The 22,058-nt window shown below is 36.9% G+C and overlaps 1 long non-coding RNA gene across 1 annotated transcript in view; it reads right to left on the reverse strand.

Annotated features, from left to right (window-relative positions):
- LOC145934869 (uncharacterized) overlaps positions 1 to 22,058 on the reverse strand; it is a 103,558-nt gene that overhangs the window by 9,290 nt on the left and 72,210 nt on the right. The window lies entirely within an intron of this gene.

Genomic DNA, 22,058 nt, shown 5'->3' on the forward strand with positions numbered 1-22,058 from the left:
CGTTCGAGCCTCAACGTGCGAATGAAAGTTAGGTTAATTTGGCGCTCGACTCTTACGTCATATGACGCGCTATTTACGAAGTCACCTTATTGTCATTCGCGCGTCTAACCTCGAACGAACAGGTGGTCGCCCTGTGTATTGTTGTATTACATCTCTACAAACGCGGTCTTTACAATTATACTGTAGTAAGTAATAAGTAATAAGTAATTGATCCTTAATCGTGACGACTGAATTTTACGACTTATAACGCGCAATTCTATACATATATGCGACTCATCATCTCGCGATTGCGTGTCGTTATAATTACCTTTCTGAACGCGGTTTCAATAAGTATTAATTTTCTAATTACTGCAAGAAATATATATTCAAAGTATACGATAATAATCGCCTCATTGTGTGCAAGTAGAGCGAATTTATAAATTTTTTATTTTGATATCTAGAGTGATAATTATAAAAATTTCTTTTATGTTAGAATTCGAATCTATTATGCATATCGCATTTCGAAATTTTAACCGGTTCAGATATAAACTGCCTATTATTTTTTTGAATTAAGAACATGTAATTATTATTATGTATTATGTATGTTGTATGTATATGTATATATGTGTATGTAAGGAATGAATTTTATGAAAGAACTGGATAAAATTATTATCGCGAGAACCAAGATAGAATTTCACCGATAGATAATGATATGGCATTGCTATTTCTTACATATACATATCTATCGACAATCAACATACATGACTTTGTCATTCGTGTGCGAACTCGAGCAGACAACGACTTTGTGTATCATCGTATTAATCTCCTCTATTAATCTTCCTAAATGTGATTATTCTCTCAATATTTTGTCGCGATATTTATTACAATTATGCATAATTATTACAATTAATGATTAAACGTGTTGAAGCGATGACTATTTACTGAATTATTAATTTGAAAATATGAGCAAATTACATCTAAATTGGCGAAAATTTCAAAATGCAATGTAAAATATATTCGACTCCGCATCTTAAAAAAATAATTATCACGAAAATATATTGGAATAAAACAATAATTTATAATTACAATTCTCTATTGCTCTGATTCCTATTTTAAATGATTAAATTGATTAGAATGTGTGTGTGTGTTTTGATAAATAGCAGTCACGTTGGCTCGCTTCAAGAGGAAGCGTTAAGCATTAATTATATAATAATCATAGAAGAATAATTATAGTAATAATGTAATAATTATATAATAATTAGAAAATAGTCCCAGAAATATCTCGTATTGTTGATCGCAATTGCGTCTGTGACATATGAAATGAAAAATCGATCGGATATATTTAAAACTGCATTATAAGATCATAAAATTCGGTGCTAGATTTTTTCGACGATACGTATAACGCGCTATTGTTTAGAAGCAATTTTCTTGTTATTCACGCGTCGAAACTTGAATGAGACAGGTAGTCGCTCTACATCGTCACATTACTTACTTTAAACGCGATCGGGAGTGCCGTATAAAGTTTCGCGCAATCGTATTTTATTGATTAGTACTCAAGCATAATTAATTATGGTTCTATGAGTAAATGTGAGTACCATGAAGAAGCAGCAAAGAAAGAGCATAAGGAGTTGGAGACTTGAAAAGGTGTGAAGCTATCGTGAAGTGAGTAAATTATAATTTATTTAATTTATATTGTAATTCAAAAAATTATATAATCGCTAAATTATCTCCGCGGCAGTAACCTATTCTGTTTAAAATAATTTTAAAGTTTTGAGGCAATTGGACTTGAGAGATTAAACATTTATATATTTTATATATTGATTAATTATATAGAAATATTCAAAATTCTAGCTTATATATATTATTAAAAATTTTGGCAATTATCTCTACGTTTTGTGTTGGAGAAGAAAAATATTATGATACTCCTTATAAGATTTTTTACGATAAAGAAAAAGAATCTTATTAAGAATCAATATCCGAAAAAACTTTGTTTATAATTCAAAATATTCGCATGTTCTTAAATATATTCTTAAAAATTCGAGTTAGTTTCTTTTTTATAAAAATATTTGTTGAAAAAAAACTATTCAAGATTTTTATATTGCATCTATCAAAAAATAAAAATTTATTTATTTAATTATAACAATCCATATAGTCTTGTGAAGATTTGTTGTTATTATAGTATTGGCAAATATTAAATTTTTACTCCAAGAGCTCCAAATGTCAAGGAGACGTCAAATCTTTATATTATCATCGGTCAAAAAATAAATGATAATAAATGTCACTTTTGTTCAACTATGGAAATACTGTTGAAACAAGTCCTAGTAGAAACAGAGAAAAGCTAGTAGAAACCTCGTTGACAAAGTGCCACACTCGACTCTGAGAACGTTATGGAAGTGAAGTTACTTGGCAAGCTGGTTTCGCGACGTTCCTTTCCTACTACATTCAGTCTTCCCAGGAGCATTTTCTCCACAGATCCTCTGTAAGTTTGTAATGCAAATAGATTTTCAGCGATCCGATTCATCCTGCTTACCGAGGAAAACTTATCTGAAAAACTTATTTCTTTATTATTAAACTACGTGTTTATCTGAATTTGTTTTATATTTTCAATAATTCATCATTGCACACGTATTGAATAAACCATGTAAAATCCTGAGAAAAAATTAAACCGTGCCTTGTTAATTGCAAAGTTATTATATTTTTAGCGATTCTCTTTGGTATAGAATTCACAGAAATAACAGTTAAAAATTCGATCGTTCCAGGATACTATATATATGTATATATACATAGCAACTTTAAGTTTCCATCGATTTTAGAATACGAAGAGTAAGTCTTTTCGAGATAAAAAAAATAATCTTTAGTTAGAAAGTTGTCTTTCCAACTTTTGCGAAAGTTTATTATCGAGACCTAGTAGAAAGAGATTAGTGATGCTTTCCTTGCCGCCTTTTCCAAATTTTAGCAGGATGTTGAACGGAGCATAGTGGAGGAATTTTCTAAAAAAGGATATATAATATATATATGTTATTTGAAACTATCTGTCTCACATACGCAACCGTCACATATTCCTTTCTATTTGCATTACTTAAACGGAGAAATTTGCTCCTATAATAATGATATTTTGCTTCCGCGCAAAGGAAACCATGAGAGGCTATGAAAACCACGTAAAACGTGTATATTTTTGTGCATAATTCTTTTATGTATGTAGCAAAAAATCGAGATAAAACCGACATTTATTCATTATACGAATAAGTTAATTTTATTTAATATACGAAGATTAGAGTTTTTTTTTTAATATTACCTGCAATTAACCAAATACTGTCTAAAATTAAAAGTTATATCAGTGTATATTTATGCACGCACACAGAGAGATATCTTCCACATTTTCCTCTCGGAGCAGTTTTGCGCGCTTTACTTTATTTCCACTCTCGCAAACGTGATAAAAATGAAATAATATTACTGCGAGCAAGAGTAATATCAACTTTCGAAAGCGCTCTCGACAACCGCTTCGATTCTCGATGTCATCCACCTCAACGTGAAATTCTTGAAGTTCGCGAAACTTGTATATGCTTGTACGATTTTGCCATAAGAATATATGTAAATGGTGAGATGGAGAAGGAATACGAGGTGAACGCGTTTAACCACAAAAGCGAACACCGAAATCCAATATCGCGAATTTATCGTACGCAAAGTCACGCGGAAAAATCGAATCTCCCGACTAAATCGAACGCGTTTGCATTCTAAGTAGTACGAGACGATCGCGGCTGAAACGCATGAAACGCAGCCCTCTTTCGACGATCCGAAACGAGACCGATCGGTAGGCGAGATTCGCTGACAGAGACGCTCGTCTATCGTGTGCTCGTCTCGTACGTTATTGGAAGGCGAAGTGACTTGTCGAGCTAGTTTGGTGCTTCGAAACTTATTTCGAACCACCTGGGAACAGGAAGAACTACATTGCTTCACCACGCGTATTCAGTCCGAGGGAAAAACACAAACAGTTTTATCGAGCATCGGTTATCAAACTTCTGTACGTAAAACGGGTAAAGCGTTTTCGTTACTACCAAAAGAGATTCGATCTATATTTTTATAGAGATAGAAAAGAAAAGAAAAGAGAGAGAGAGAGAAAGAGAGACATATGGATAGAAAAAAAAAGAAAGACAGAAAGAAAATAATTAGAGCAAACAATAATCATTTTTATAACTATTTTATAATATTTAATATAGTATACATTTATTTATGCGATTTATTATGATGTAAATTATTTACAGCTTCTTTGATCTATAATGATAATTAATATGAATTGAACAATAACCATCAATATATTTTAAATGAGATATTATATATATTAGGGAGGGATTATATATATTATTCTCAATCTTATATATGTGTGTGCTTATCATGACACAAATGATAATTATATGACAATTATAATACAAATCAATTTATATAACGCGGCCATTGTAATATAAATTAATGGATTTAAATCATAAATATTATATTATACAATACATATATCATTTCGAAGCTAGAATACCATCAATTCGAAACAGTTGATAATACATTGATCGCGGCAAATCGCCTATGACGATCGATGACATTATGATACGAGTCATGAATTTACTTTACTGCTCCCATGAGAAATACATGGACGTTTATGCAAACAACTTCCGCGATATGGAAGGCGAACTAATGCGATCGAACCGCGATTGTTAGTCGCAGCCACGTTATCATTTTTTGCCAATCCTGATTAAGCGCAATCGCTGAGCTGGTCGAAGTTTTCGGGGCGATTATAGTGCAGTATAGATCGGTGCAATTCGAACGGACGCATTGAGCAGACCGAACAAGGGACGGTAATGGCGAATTATCGAGTGGATGGCAGTCATCTATGTTCATCGAACGATAATGGAATATAATCGGGATGCGGCGCCCGTCGTATCAATAGGAAGTGGATGACGGCCATTCCTCTGTAACAGACGGCGATCGCGTCATTCCTTAAGACACGATGGGGATTATATTTCTAGTCACGAGAATGATAATCCTCTTCGCTTCACAAAATACACTGATGTCGATAACGATAATTTCGATTAACTTTTTCTATTTTTCTTGTTGATATTTTTCTAGCTACAATATTACAGCACTTGTCTAATATTAGCATAAACAAATATATCACAAATGTTGATTTTTACGCACAAGTTTGAAGCAAACTGTAATTTTGTGTCTACTAAAACGCACCGTATTTACTCGTTACTTTTTTGACGAGCCGCAAACATTTTTGATCGAAACTGAATGATGAAACCAAACGATTATTGTGATGCAGCAGTGTAATAAAGAATGTCCGTGCTTTGAGCGAAAATGAAGAGAGACGATTGCATCGCTAAAAAATGGTGGTGCAGACAACAACGACGATTGTCGCCCATCAAACGCGGCTGGATTGTCCGTTTGTTTCCCGATCGGCCAATTCGACATCGCTTTTTTCTCATGAAAGACCTTTTCACACACAGGTAAAAGTGGAATTTGCTGCAGTTTATTCTACGACCATTTTCTCGGCGCGATCGTGAAATCGAGGATAAATCGACTTTGGCCACATATAGAAACACTATATCGTAATAACATTAACTCAGATATGGGATCATGTGGGAGCAATATAGGAATCCTGTATCGATGTTATAAAGTTTAAGTGGTGTGAGAATTATTCTTTTCAATATTCACCTCTTCGATATTCTATGTTACATGTATTATGATATCGATACTCTTTAGAGTGTTATCGCGAGAATCGTACTTTAATCGTTATTGCAACGATTTTATAAAATAATGATATAGAAAGATATACCGATGAGAATTCTAAAGGTTTCGGTACATTTAAAAAAAATTCAATTATATTATCGATTTATTATAAAAATATGCGAACAAAGTGGAATTATATGTATTATATGTGTATTGATCTTTCCTACCAGTTTCTCGATTCTTGAGTTCTAAGGAATTAACTATCTGTGCGGAAACGACAGTGGCCATAAAACGGTTATTTTACTTTCATTAAATTTTCGATTTAAGTGGGAAAAGAATTTATTGGAGATTGGCAATTGCGAACAACTTCATTATATGACGCAAGAATTTATATACACAGCATATGAAACGATAAAATGTGCTGTGTACATACATAGATCGTTCCTGTAAGCGCACCGAGAGAATTTATTTGATATCATTCTCGCGTTCCAGCTGCACTCGCAGCGTAATTCTCTTTCGTGCTACAAAGTGCAAAGTAACAGTTACATAGCACGAGCACTTTTGCACTGGTACGTCGCGTCGCCGCGTTTTCCTTCCTTAGGGGAATCTCCCTCTAGGAGAATCAAATCACTTTTATATCGCCCTGAATTCTAAAGCAAATAAAACTTTTACTGTCGGGATAAACTGTCTCTTGTCGTGCGACAATTGCTATATCAAGTTAACGTTTAGATATTAGGTTCTCCGCGTATCAAGCACGATGATAAACACATAGGCAAGTTTAATGCGCGACAATAAAAGATCTACCACGCATATACAATTTTATGGAGATTCCACATGCAATTTTTTGCGATGCTACTTTATACGCAAAAAAATTAATATGGTATTCAATATAATCAGAATGCAATGCCTCAAATGCGAATGCATATCAAATAAAAGCTTTATTTTTCTTGTTGCAGTCTAATTAAGGAACATAATTTCGAAATTAACCACATACACATTATTCATGCAGGACAAAATCAAAATATAATTTAATATATCTATTATTTGTTATGTATAATTTTTTTTTATTACATATACTTTCTTATATATTTTCTTAAACTTAAACTTAAAATACCTTATCGAATCGATAGAAAGTTAATTAAGTTAACGGATAATCAATCAGTTATGTCATTCACTGAATCTTAAAATGTCAAGTATGGCGATCTTAATTCAGTGACAGATTTCTCGAAACTTATTCTTAAGCTTTTATCGTCTGGAAATTGTGAAAAATAGATTGATAAATCTTGAAGTAAGACTCGTTATTATTTCCGCAAATTATACCGATGCATTACATCGAATGTCCAGCACAAATAATAATTTAGACAATGGAATTCAATAATTAACTTGACAAATTAATGAGCAATGATGAACGGTAATTAGAACAAAGTCCTTGCGATGCATATTATGAAGTAATATACATTGATGAGTTTCGATACTCTATTGATTATTCATCGGTTAATATACACCTTACAATAACACAGTGCATGTTATATTGGCGCCTAATACGATCGGTAATATTCATTATTATTTTGCTATCGATATCGTTCGAGTGACTCTTCGGTATCCACTATAATGCCTTTCATCGAACGATATCGATCTTCATTTGCAATTCGGGAATACACGAGAATTCCTGTCAATTAAACATCATTACCATAATAAATCTATTATTTAGAGTTTAGAGAGTACGTTATATTAGAAAAATTCTCTCTCTCTCCTTCTTCCATCTCTCTCCCTCCTTCTCCCTCCCTTCCACCCTCTTGTTTCATTTAAATATTGTACAAATGTATGCGCCTCTATCTTTATGAATAATTTATGATAAAATAAATATAAAAATACAACCGCACAAATAAGCATACCTACATATAGTATAACATTTTAAATAATATTTATGATAGAGATAATAAATATATATTTTGATTCGACGTATTTACGATATTTTAATAAAACCTGAAAATAAATAAAAAGAAAAAATTTTAATAAATGTTATTTAATTTTAAATTATATATTTTTCGTTAAACCCAAAAATTGATATAAAAATAAAAGAACTATCGTATTGAGAAATAATTTTCATTTGCATAACGGGAGTTTTGCTATATTTAATCGTTTACGCATTTTTAATCGACCGAAAAGGGGAAAGAACGAGGATTAAATCCATCGTGACTCGAAGACGGGTATAATCCGATTTGAACACAAACGCAATAAAATCTACCTCGTTGGTTGAAACTCAAGTGCTGCGGATTCTCTACGTTCCCTGGGAACTGGGTTAGGCTAGGTTCAGTCCGAGGGTTCACGCCGACTCTCAGGGGGAGCTGGGGGAGATTCAGAGAGAGAGAAAGAGAGAGTCGACTATCGACCAAAGCGGTGGGCAAAGATGGATTTTCCCGAGGTCGTACAAAGAGTTTTTTAACCCGTTCTTAAGTTTCGACGAACTTGATCCCTCCTCTGTCCTTCGCGCCGCGTTCGGCAACGCTAAAATTTTTCTTCTTAACGCCGTATAATCGCCCGACGAGATTACGGAAAGCCGGTGGTAACGGCAAATTGGTGGAATGTACAAGGGCAGGGTAATGAATGTAACGTGTACCCCGTTACAACCAAGATGGCTCGTATAGCGCGTCTCTCGATGGAGAAACGATCAATAATTGATCTACTCAAGAAGTGCTCTTCGTAATTCCACTTGCCGATGAAGCCTATCTTCGGTGTATTCTCGCCGAAAGCTTGGGGTTGATCGAGGAAATGCCAGAAATAGCAAATTATATCCAACTTTTAGCAATTATCGTATTATCTTCCCTCGTGATTATCGAAAAATTTGCAATATTTGTGTTGCAAATGCAAATTTAATTATTACATATTAATTAATTATTATAATTACTATAATAATAACATATGCTTATATCGCTTATATATAACATGCGCGAATATCGCTTTTGCAAATTCAGAAAGTACGCATGCATTTATTACGAATTTCGTTTTTTAATTATGCTGATTTATTATTATTTTTTCAAAGCAGGCGCACGTTTCATATCTCTAATAAAATTATTTAATATTATTACGTTCTCGTTTCATAATGATGCATTAAGCCATAGGATGATCCAAATTTAATTACGATTAATGATCTCTTCTTTGTAAAGACTTTGTAAAGAATATGAATACCTATTGTTATTCTCATATTATAATCCTATTCTATACTTTGAAGATCTGTCCTCTTAATCTAAATATTTTTAAAAAAAGTAAAAATTTGCTTGCTCTCTATTCGACAGACATTCTGCGGAAATGCTAAGCCGATAAATTTTTCTTCGATAAAAAATCTGTAATAGCTCGAGTTGTTAATCGTTCTATCTTGAGAGAAAAAATCGATATCGAGATCGGGCAAGTAGTTCGAGTCGCGTTTAGTCAGACAAAAAGAACGCCGTCGTAAAATCGCATTACACGCAATATCGGGTCGTCTTGGGACGATCGTGACATTTGCATGAACACCGTCTATATCGGACAACAACGATTTTATAGCGGCAATCGTCGTAGTCGAGCTAACGACTAACGACGGTGCTCGTTTCCAAACGCGATTAATTCGAATGGAAGCCTTAATCGATTCAAGCGAACTAAATACAATAAAAAACATTAGAGGTAGATCACGATAAATTTAGTAATGATTAGTGGCATTTCGTATATAATGTCGGACTATGCAAATATATTGATATAATCTTGTGATGTATAATCATCAGGTGCCTAATATCTTTCGTAAATTCATACCAAATAGGTACAAAAAATCTCATTATATAGGATATCAATTCAAAGTATATATACATAAACATCGTTTTTACACAAGAGACGTAATAAACATTTTATCGTACTTTTATAAATAAATTATTTCATGTTCAAATTACAATGAGTATCGAAAATATGGTTGATACATATATGTATAGCTTCTTTTAATAATCTCATTAATAATTTTGCAGCAATTTTCACACGGCAAACATTTGTCAATTAAATATCGCTGAATATATATAGATATATTATCGATTCAATCACGTTCAATTATTTCATTCCGACGCAATATTAATTTTATTTTCGCGGTTGTACAGTAAACTCATTTATCAGGCAGGCGCGTCTTGCATGTATGATCGGATATGTGTGTATGATGAAAAACGCCCAAACGGATCATCGGTGGTCCATATATGGCCCGCATGCGCACTTTGTGGATCCCGTATTTCGGCAGGATAATAATGGAACCGCATAATCGTGTGTTTAGCGTCTCGTCATGAGATCTGGTCCCGTAGGAACGGCGCGACTGCGGCACTGTACCGCACCACGACCCACTATTTCAAAATGATAAATTGACAGCGGACGCGTATACGCACCAATGGGAGCGATCACGCGCGTAAAATGAAATGCCTCCCGGCTCGCATCCGAACGAAACATATGTGATATCTCGCTGCTGGCCGGACGTCAAAAAGAAAAAAAAGAAGAAAAATTAACATTCACGATTTTGATCCAAGTGCAAACGCAAGGAGAGAAAGAGAGATGTAGAACCTTTGTTAACGTGTGGATTTGAACAATTGTTGCAAAAACACTTCTAAATGGGCTTAATAAACAAAGTGAGATAGAGGAAAATTAAGGATTCTCTCACGAACCGGAGAAGAATTTTAATTTCGCATGGGGGATACAATTCTTGACTCATATTTAAATTGCGCTTCCGGCCGCGATATGCAAAACCCGATCGATCAGGGTAGGAGGTAACGTGCTTTAGTTTTGCTCGCGTTCTCTCTGGTCACGCAGTGTAAATATACGAATATTCCGCGCGCGTTTGCGTTTCGACGCCGATATATTCGCGAGCGAGCGGACAAGCGTAACGAAAAAGTTGAGCGCAGTAGCGATACAACAAATTAGTCCAATAGACAAAAGCGTGGGAATCTTGCGCTACGATCATTTGGTTGCGTACGAATAACGAATACGCGTTTTCCCCTGCTCTCGTTTGCGCGCGCTCATTCTCTCCGCGGTATGCACGCCCGCACACGCGCGTGCAATTCTGCAGATGCACTATTTGTCTTTGGCAAACGCATCGCGCGGCGATGGAAAACGGTGGCGCGTGACGGGGTCAAGTACGTCGAAACAGGCCGAAGGGGGAGGATAACATCGACGTGTCGCAGTTTAGACCGCCGTGCCATTGTGTTGTAAATTGCACGCGTGATGCACCGCTGGTTCCGCGATCCTCCGAACGGATTTGTTTATGAATGCGCGCTCTCTCCTTCGTCGCGTTCATACATATTTATCCCGCGGCATTATCGACGCGTCCGTCCACTCCGTCCGCCTGTAACTAATTTGATAAATCGGTGATATTGTACCGCGGAAGCGGTTTTAATGCGAAGTGACACGACGAGAAATTAACAGCTTTTCGGTGCGAAAACGCGCTCGCGCGTCGCGCGTCGCGCGCGAAGAGATCGATCGATCGGCCGGTCTTTTGTGTAAAAAATTGATGAAGTAGCGGACCGCTATTCGGAGTGATTAACTCTGCCGAGGCTTGATTGCCATCGCTCTTTCGATCGCACGTATCCCGGCACGGCTGAGTACACACTGTGTGCTCTACTGGGGCTCGGTTAGTTGCCTTAACATTCTCGGTGTAGAACAAAAAATCTGCGATGACTTGCGCGTCGCGATAATAATTTTAAGAGGCTTTTAATAATAATCGAAATGCACGTGTGGGAATCGAACATACAGTTTGCTAGAAAAAAATTAGTTAAAGAATATATTCTGTTATAACCGAATTTTATTAATAGTAAACAGCTAACTATAGAAAAAATCTCTATTATTTTAATAAATTCTGTACATACATTTTTACGCGTAAAAAAGATTAAATAATTATTATTGAAAAATTAGAATTACATTAAAATATTTAATATGAAAATTTGTAATTTAAAAATTTATAAAGTTACATTCAACATTTACTAAAATTTATAAATATTTATTCATATAAGAAATACGAAAATTAATTATCACATAATCATTTTAATTGCATATTATACAGTATACGACAAACAGAGAGAATAACTTGCTGCGTATTCAAATGACAATTGCCTTCGCAACCCCGTTCTACCGAAATTAGCTTTGATTATGTACCTTATCGCAGAGACTGCCGTGATTATGCGAGGATATCTCCGCCGTTAATACAGACAAGTGCTGGCGTAACAATCACGTCTCCCCTTTGAGAACTCCTTGATCTCCGATGTGGTCAAGTCAACTAAGTTTCAGACGCGCTCTCATTTAAATATCCACTGCGAGCGCAAACTGTCCGCAATCTCTCGGCGTGGGATTTCACGACCGAGTAATCGGAGTCGAGAAACTTCGGCGTGAGAATCGCGACTGCTATAGAATTCGACCGCGATCGAATTCGGATCCATGAGTTGCTGAGACTAAGAACCGATACTATCGCGATTGTATGCGGAAGTGGATCGTAAGTGTCGAGGTTCTCTCAGACACGATTGCCGCGTGTGTAATTACGCGAAGTAGCGAAACCGCCAAGTTCGAAATTATTGTAAGATTAAATAATTTCGGAATTCAATTTCGAAACTAATCAATTGAATTAACAAATCGAACTAATCAATTAAATTTTAAATCAACCATCGAGATACTTACGCAAAAAATATAATCCATATATAATCGTATTTTTACGAAAAAAAAAACAAGCTGCATTTTTCACGAGCAGAAATTGTTTTTTTGGAGATTAATGAAAAATATACACAGCACGGAATGCGTGAAAATTCCCAGCGTTAAAATGTCATATGTCGTATGAGTGTAGCCTAGCGTGTCGACGCTCATCTATGCATAACAGTGCAAACAGTTTTCCGCAGCGGTGTATAAAAGCCAACACTGGAGGCGACGTTTCTTCGAGCCCGTAAGGCCTCTCGCGAAAAGGGGTCCGAGAGCGCATTAATTATCGTACGCTGTGCGTACGTACAGAAATACGCGTGTTACCCGAGGTGGATTTGGTGTAATCTTGTGTAATCGCGCGTATACGCGCGGGATAACGCCATATAGCCAGTTTCTAGGCCGACATTAGAGTTTACTTGGCGTCCATAACGGCGGCGTGTTACCTGTCCGGAGTTAATTAACTTAATTAATGGATCGGCCACCCCGTCAGAGTTTGCTCGACGCTGCCCGCTCCGGGTACGCGACCGAGGCTCGACAACAAACATCAAAGATAAATCGTCTAAGTTCCGAAGGGGGATTATTGAGAAACACATCTCGGATGAATAGAGGAGGGTGTCATCGATCGAAAGTTTCAGCTTGTCGTTAAAGTATACCTTCCGTCATCGTCTTTTTCACTCGCCGCAGGGATTGCGGAATCTTAATAACATGAGCTTTTTATTATATAATATATAGTACAATTTTTATCTCGAGCTTTTTGCAAGAACCTCGAGGCGTTACCGTAATTCCAAAAGCAAGTGGGGGGAAAAAATTGAGACTGTCTGTACAATTACGGATCAGGTGTCGTCCATGATCTCATTTCTTTACCGTAATTGCCGGGACAAAGGAGCTGAGAACTAGCTTAGCTTCGCAACCTTATTTTTCTTGCGGGAATTGCATCTTCGCTCATATTCGCAGGATATATTTCGCGCGAGTGAGGAAGAGAGCGAGATGTGGAATTGCGCGACGGTTAGTGGATTCGGGGGATTTTGTCCTAAGTGTGTCATAAATCGAAAGTTTTCTGCTTCCCACAACCGCACGCCAAATCGGATTATGAAATTGAATAGTCCCTGACCCTGGAGAAATAAAGTAAAGAACGACGAAAGAAAGAAAGAGAAGGTTTATCTATCTATCGATTTCTTTCTTGAAATTCACTTCTTTTCTGAGGTTACTCTGTTAAATCGACGCTTTTGATCGTAATAAGCAAATAAATCGCCAAAAATTGTCATTAGGTCGCTTTCATTTTATTTTATACGAAACGGAAAATATTATTTTCGCGCAAATTCAAGTTTAAATATGGCTCGTTGATTTTAAAGTTTGTTTGCCTGTAATGAAATTCGCATTTCGTTAAACTGTCATGAGGAAACGAGTGCTCGCGTTTAATGTTATATCCGGTGAAAACGATGCAGCTTCGCGGGATAGTCTTTGCGGATACTGTCCGTAAAACGAATAGTTATATTCGCCAGAATGTATTCATCATGAAACATGCATGTGACACTCCGTGACATTCATGTGTAAATTAATTTAACCGCTTGGAAAACAGACGAAGAACGTCAAAGAAACCGACTTGACGCTCGCTCGAAGTATATACGCGGATAATGACGTTAATTAAACGTAATAGAAAAAAGAGGTGCAAAATCGGGTGGAGGAAAATAATTCTTTCTCTCTCGCATCTCTCTCGGACGTAATTTCTGTATTAATTTTCAAGAATTATTTGTCGACGAAAGGATGCTAATCGATAAGCCCGGCCTAATAAGGTCCCCGTATGACGCCCATCGCGAATATTATGTTCGCGATGCTATTATTACTCTTATACTTGAGAGCCGACGTTCAAAGTGTTTACCGCGCTCGTGAAATTATTTCGTTGTAATATCGCGGCCGCACCCCGCCGCGCCGTCATATAACTGCTAAAGGAACACAATTAAACTTTGAGAATAAACGGCGGGAGAGAGGCTAGCTCGGAGAGTGCGATTATGCAAATATTAGTTTAGTGCCGAAACTTCCGTCACGGAGTCGGCACGAAGAACGGCGCCCGAATACGCAACGAGCAACTTATCGGTGGAAAAACGCGCCGCGTGATAATCGCTATTAAAACTTCGCGATAAAAGCGTCCGAAAGGAAAGAGAATTGCCGAGCAATCATCTCAGTTATGTTTATCGCGACAGACGTATTTACAAACTACGTAGCAATCTCGTTATGTATAAATATCCTTCCTGCTTTTTCCTTGGTCTCGAGAGAATGCAATTTATGGTACAGATGCGAGAAGCGGAGATAAGCAATTCTTTTTTTTTCTTCCCAAAAAAATGAATTATTTGCCTCACTTTGTGATATTACTTTGCGATAATTGTTAGTCAATTGCAATATCTTTTAATGCATCGTGTAATTAGCTAATAATGTTACGAAAAAAACCAATCTCGAATAATTCGATCTTTGAATATAATTGATTTCTACTATAGTTAGAATATATGTTGACAACCCAAATTAAAATTTGTTTCCTACTTTCAATCTAAATTTTCAATTTAATATTTACTTTGATATATTTTAAATAGTCAAATTACTTTTTTTCAAATTATTTAATTTATGGTTTTCCCGAAAGCTCCTTTTTTTAAATCTCTAAATGAAAAATTGCTTGTTTATTGTCTATTTGGAGTGCAAAAAAAATAGGAGCTTAATTCCTATATAAATTAAACCTATCGAAAAATCCTCTATAAACCATAAACGTGAGAAAATTGAGGTTGAAAAATACGAGCAAAATTGCAACTCGAGAAATACAATCACAAAAAGGGTAATTTCTGCGTTATTCGCTTTTCAATAAAATAACGTAACAATTTTGATAAAACGTCGGAATGTCTCGGGTAATTTTTAATTTCTCTCCCTTGAGAAAGTGAATCGCTCAGTTTCTCGCAGTCAGACTTTCAATTACGTTCCAAGATTCGTTCCGAAGAGGATCTTTCATTCGCGAAGGCTATTGCGATCCCCGTAGTAAAGTGATGAATGCCCGCGCCGGAAGGGGAATCGGAACAGCTCGATGCGTGAGGCTCGTTTCGGTATTGATTTCCATTTGCAATCAGATGCAGAGTGGCAATGCTTATCGGATACTGCTGTCTCAGATTGGCGCGACTCGGTTATACGGGGGCATATTTACATAGATTGCATCGGATCGAAATAAGATGAACAACCGGCGAGAGGATGTTAAGTATTTCCTCCCGGAAATCAGCTCGCTCGCAATTACATTGAATGCGCGCATATGATATCGAAATTGACATGTATACAATGCACGATATAATATATAGATGTTAGCTAACAATGTTAGTTCACAAACGTCACATTTCTTTTTTAAAACTTTACAACAATATTGAATGTTAACACATCATCAATATAAAATTTAAATAATTGTTATTAATCGCTCAAACGAAATATTATTTGGCAAAGCGATGTTTTCTAATTGCCTATATTTGAATCTTGAGTGAAATCGGAATACAAAGCCATACAGGGGATGGGAAGCGTCTTCCAGAAGTCTCTAACAAAGTACGACTTCTCCTAAACGCAGATATTACTACGTGCCCGATATTCTCCGCGTCTACGATCGCTTAATTGGTCGTTAACTTAACAGTCTCATAATGATGAATGGGCTAGATTGTTAGGGAGTAAGGAAAGTTTCGTGCCAAGGTTTGAAAGCGTTACAGACAGGATATTTTGATGAAGGATGACCGAAATCCATCCAAGTAATCTGAAGAAACGCTTCGCTCGACAATCTCATCTGCAACAAAGTTTTGAAGCGGCCTCGTTGTCCTCTCTCGTGCATCTGAACGCATCCAGCAGTTACACAAAAAACGCGACGTGCTCGTAACATTCTTTTCATCGTCCTTATAATCGCATTAGCGACCTTTTACGACTCGTATGGCGGTGGATAAGAATGAAAACGGAATGAAAATGACGAGAACAAGCATTTGATTAAATAAAGGGTACAGGTTACACGCTCGCAAAGTTGGCCAAGCGAGGACACGAAACTCGGTAATACCCGAATTTCCATCCACACGCAGAGTTTTGTAATGTGTTTGGCTGTATAACCGAGAGGCACTAGTTTCAGCTTAAACATGTGCTTGTAGCGTCAGATCAATGGCCGTAAAGCCGAGAGTACGCTGGAGATTGAAACAATTTTCGATCCCTTGCCAAAATAGTACAACGAAAATTGCGTTGCTGACTGTTCAAATATTTCAACTGATATTACATGATATTCAGAGAGGTAATCTCTTTAATTATATTACCCGTAAAACGTATCACATAAATAACATGACATTGTGATATTAGAAAAATTCATTTAATGAATGAAGTATTAGATTATATAGATATATTCCAACATCTATATAATTATATATTTTTACATATGTATATATAATTTGGTTGTTGTACAATTTCCACACATTCTACATGTTCTCTGTTTTCTCTACGAGAAGTTCGCATTCAAAAGTTTCTTCGGTACTCTTGAGAAGCAAGCAGCGAATGGAGAACGCGAGGGTCATAAAGAGTCGCTATCGCGATCGGAAACTCAGAAAAGGGTATATGATGCCGCCGCGGAGGAACCCGTGATTGTTATTTATGGTGGACGAATTTTTCGCGTCTAGTCATGGCGATATTTCAGGCAAAGTGGCGTCCAGGTGGTACGGCTGGCGCGTGAAAAGCGGCCGCGTTCGAGTCTCCTCTCTTTTCATTGCCTCCTCCTTTTCGTTCTATCGAATCCTTCGGTGTACCTTTCCTCCCCATCCGGCGAGGGGTGGCTGCGCCTAACGCCTTCCGCTCCCGTGGGACCGATTACATCGATCGCTTTATGATAGCGGCCTTGTTACAGGGTCTCGGGAGAATAACTTGGAGGGGAGGGGGGACCGCGTAAAACGACTCCCCTCGTTCACTTCCTCAACGGTTGGATGTAGGTATATCCTCGTCGACGAGAGTACTACCTCGCGAGAACCTCTCCCGGGGCCGATATACAGGGTGCTGCGTAAATCGCGAGAACGGCGAGGGTCGTATTTTTCTTCCGACTCTCCGACCGGATTTTCGCGCCCCGTAACGGAATCGTTCCTCGTACTCGCTTTCGAGAAGAGTTGGTTTATTTTTAGAAATTCTCGTATAGAGATACCGGAGATCGTCGATCACGTCCAAATGATGCAGTGTCAATCAAGTTGAATGATTGTTCGCGTGTTGTTTTAATCAGGCACGGTTCTAAATAAGAGAAGAGATTTAAAGCAAACATTGAATGAGAGAATTCAAAAATATTTTTAATATAGAAAGCGCTTTGTGTGATTAATAGGTCGAATAATTTTTTCCGAGTACGTATATCAACTTTTTTCTCGCTCGTACAATGTTCTACGTACTTGATGTATTATACGATCAGCAATATAGCCACGTTCGATACAATTTACCCGATACACTGTATAGGGCTCTATTTCGTCGAGACTGATATCAAGGGGCATTAGGCAAGTTTCGAAATTGGTTAGGTAGTTATTGGTCACCGAGTAGTGGCTGTTCTCAAGCATCCCCGAGTTCGCTATAGTTGTGTGAAATATTGTTAGCGTACCGTTCATCGATCGTACGCTTTATTCGGTCGAGCAAACGCGTTCTCAGAATTTTCGTTGCGGATGTTTTTCTCACGCGCGAGAATGAGAAGAGCCGGTGTAACGCAAGAATGATTAAGTAATTTCATTCTGCCTGCGTTACCCCTATAGAAACCGTTCTCTCGTGTCGATGTATTATTCGCCCTCAGTTTTCTTGCTTCATGGATACAACCAATATCTCCCAGCGGTCTTGTTCCAGCTTAGAGCGCATAAACCTTCATGTCTCGCTCAATATAGCCGATTGTTGCCCGCAAATGCTGGGATGTCAATATAATTTAAGCCTTGCTTGAATACATCGAATGCATACATATCGAATAATCCTAATATATTAATGTTGATATATGGTCTTACAATTAGAAGGAGATATTTATGTAAATTGATTAAAATTTATTAATTGTGCTGTATATATATGTCTCTTGATTTTTGTCATGTGTCTAATTATTGTATTAATATTGATATCCATTACTGGTTGCCTAGAGGGACGCATTACATCGATCATTCTACTGGAACTTAGCTTGTATAGAGCCCCTACGGAGCCCTTAATGCACATCGCAATGTAGGTACGTTTCGTTGTACGTCAAATATATACGCATATATATATATGCGTAGTTAGTTACCCTCTGACCTCTTTTGCGCAAACATATAGGCTCCTTAACGATCATTTACATATCCATTTACATATATCCTAATGTTACTGCAATTTCGTTGCTTGAATAATTCCATTTTGGACGGATCTGTATACAATTTCGCATCGCCTTACGTAATTGCTGTCTTAGGAAGATATCGAAGGCTCAACATACGAATCCTTCGCATAATTATATACCATTTGACGCAATTAGATTCCTTCTTGTGCAAAATTAATCCTCACGGTTGATTAGCAAATTGATTTCGCTAAATATGTGTAAATTTATTTTTCGCGCTTGAGATTCTAAATTCATAAATAAATCAAAAAATTTCTTGTTAAATTTATTTATTGTTATATATTTATTAATTGTTTTATATTAATTGTTATTCATATAATATCCCAGGCAAAAGACACGATGAACATCTAAATTTAATCGATATAGCTCGTCTGTCTCGTACAATATTATCACTTTACATTCGGGATATACAACAAACAAACGAAACTTAAGCTTAACAAATTCTTTTAGAAAAATATTCCTCTCCACGCGCCAACCTAAAGCTTCTATATCGCGAACGCTTTACACGTCCCAGATTTATGGATGCTGGCATGTCGACATACAGAAAAAAAAACCGCTGAAGCTATGAGGCACATGTATTTTTTTTGTTTACCGAAATAAAAGTACTATATTTTTAGTTACAAACAATGTATCGCAATGCAATCTTTCACGCATCGTAAATTTACAGATATTGTCCAATTAAGAGTAAAAAAAAAATCTGTAGAATTAAATTTGTGTTTCCCAGTCTCTCTCTTCTTCTCTCTTTATTTTCCGCGAGAAATATTTCTGTACTTAAGCGCGATGCCGCAAAGGAAGTGGACTTACTTAGCTATAATAGCGCTATATTAGTAGTTAAAATAATAATAATTATTATTATTATTAATTTTTAACGAGGCGTATTTCAAACAGTTTTGGTATTTTCAATGAAATACCATTTGCCGCGAACAAAGAATATAAGTTTCTTCCATGATCTCTTTTTTTCCCCACGTTGGAGGCTGTAAAACCTGCCGCGAGCAGGCATCGAGGTATTATTATTCCAAATCGATTAAGGGCGACGCATTAATCATACCAACGAAGCGGATCGTAAAGAGTGCGTGCCTCATGAATGATATATAACTATTTTTCTCGCTTGCGTCGCAAACATACGCAATAAGAACGCAAAATAACCCTCGGTTGATATCGGTAAGAATTTCCTCGAATTATCTTAATGATGTACTCGAGCACTCTCACGCTCTTTTCACGCATCCTTCCGTCTAACTCGTTTATTCTTTTCCTCGGGGGAAAAAAGTGCGTAAAGTCACGCATTTTTTGCTGTGAGTAATGTATGATGCCATTAAATAGATATACAACAGGCACTCCGAAGGGTAAATCTGCTTTTAGCTTTTGGGCGCGAAAAACAGCCAAGAGAGCGCCGACTCATCCTTTTCCCTGCGCACAGCTTAAAAATATTAATCGTCCAAATTTAATTCTCCTGACATGTAAAGTACGTAAATCTTTATGACTTTTTTAAATCTTTTAAACGAGAGAAGCGAACCGTGAACTTCATCAAACACATATGCTTGATAGTCATCATGGTTTTACTGAAGCGAAAAAGATAAATATATAAATATAAATATAAATTGCCGGCGGCATTAAAAGAATAAAGTAGCGACTCCTCGCCATCGTGTAACTTCTCGTGAAACGAGAAGAAGCGACAAGGCGCAGCGCTTTTCAAGATCATTGCATCTCAGCGCGAGTATTATATTGCCGGCTTTCTGATATCCAAGTAGCACCTAAGAAGAAATCATCGCATTCCGAGGGCGATGGCCAAGGATTGGTCGAGCAAAGTGGGAATGAAGAGAGCGTTATAGATCATGTTTAAACAGGACTTAGTATTCAAGGTATCAACATTTTTTCCCGTCATCCCTCAGGATAATGTTTTTCTTAGGAAGCTCCGGGATAATATCTCCTTCCTAGGAATTCTCAAGACAGCAGCCATTTATCTTGCCCGTCTAGGTCGCCGCTTCTTTCTCGTCGATTCTTACTTCTAGACAGGCAATCGGAAAATAATCCTTCCGAGAGATACAAAAGACGAAACACGCGCAATAAATTCGTTCAGCAGACGCAGCTCTAAAATTACTGAAATTAATACAGCTTATGCCGCAATATTAATCGCACATAGAGAACATTGTGCGTGTATGGATTTTTGCTCGATATATATTTAACGCATTATTTGCAAATTAAAAGAGATATATAATAATAAAGAGCTGCGTCAATACACATAAGAAGAAAATTAATTCTTCTGCAATTAATTTGCCTGGAATACACTTCACAGTTTTGATAACTGATATATGAGCAATAGTTCATATTTTATTTTTAACAAACAAACCAGCCGACTATATTACAAAACACATTTTATGAAATAAATTCTAAAATAAACTGCACAAAATATTTTCCGACATACGAGATCGACACTGTGTAACTTTTAATCGTTGACTTAAACGATACTGATTAGCTCGAGCTCGCGTGGGATTGTAATCGATTGACGGTGATCGGCGATTTTTAAAGCACGCTCTTTCCCCGGTAAAGCCATTACATAAATTTGCGAGACAAATATTGAATTTGAATATTTTGCAGGTTTCCGCTGAAGAGGCGGTCATCGTTGTTAATTCATCCGAAAACTGATTACGATTAACGCGATTACAGTTAATCGACATAAAATTATCGGCATTCGTGCAACTGCACGCATGCAGCGGCATTTATATTTACTTATTGCATTACTACATTAATTTCTATTTTAATATATTATTTATCTAGCTTTGCATCAATATATTAATCTCAAATATTAACGAGAAATACACTGTACAGTGGGCGTTAGTTGCACCTCCGACGCGTGCACCCCATCGACCCGATAACGTCCACCCTTTTCCGCGTGGAAATTGCAGGATGCATACCCCAGGAAATCGAATGACCTCGCTCTGCAGCTAGGCTTTGAGGGAACGTCGAGGCGAAGCGAGGAAATTACGGGTGCATTCACGGGTCACGGTGCGAACTTAAGGGCGATACCGCCATGTGCTGGTGGCCTCATACCTATCGTCCCTTTTTGCTAAACGCGACGCCAGCGTAAAAAGGAACTGATGATCGGAAGTATACGGAAAATCATGTCTTGCAACGGAAATTTAATCCGGGAAAGCAGAACAGCCGGTTAACTTGAATTTGCACTAACGTTCTAAATTGCCAAGCTTTGGATTAGCAATTCAGTATTTCTCTCCGGAGCTTATATTACTGTAACTATAAAATATATTAAGAGAAAATAGACGTTTGAGTCAGTATGTTTTTCTTTCTATTTTTAACTATACGGAAAATAGTCTGA

This window comes from Prenolepis imparis, unplaced genomic scaffold (genome assembly GCF_030444845.1).
Source record: "Prenolepis imparis isolate NDT839.2.m4 unplaced genomic scaffold, iyPreImpa1.0 SCAF_4, whole genome shotgun sequence".
NCBI lineage: Eukaryota > Metazoa > Arthropoda > Insecta > Hymenoptera > Formicidae > Prenolepis > Prenolepis imparis.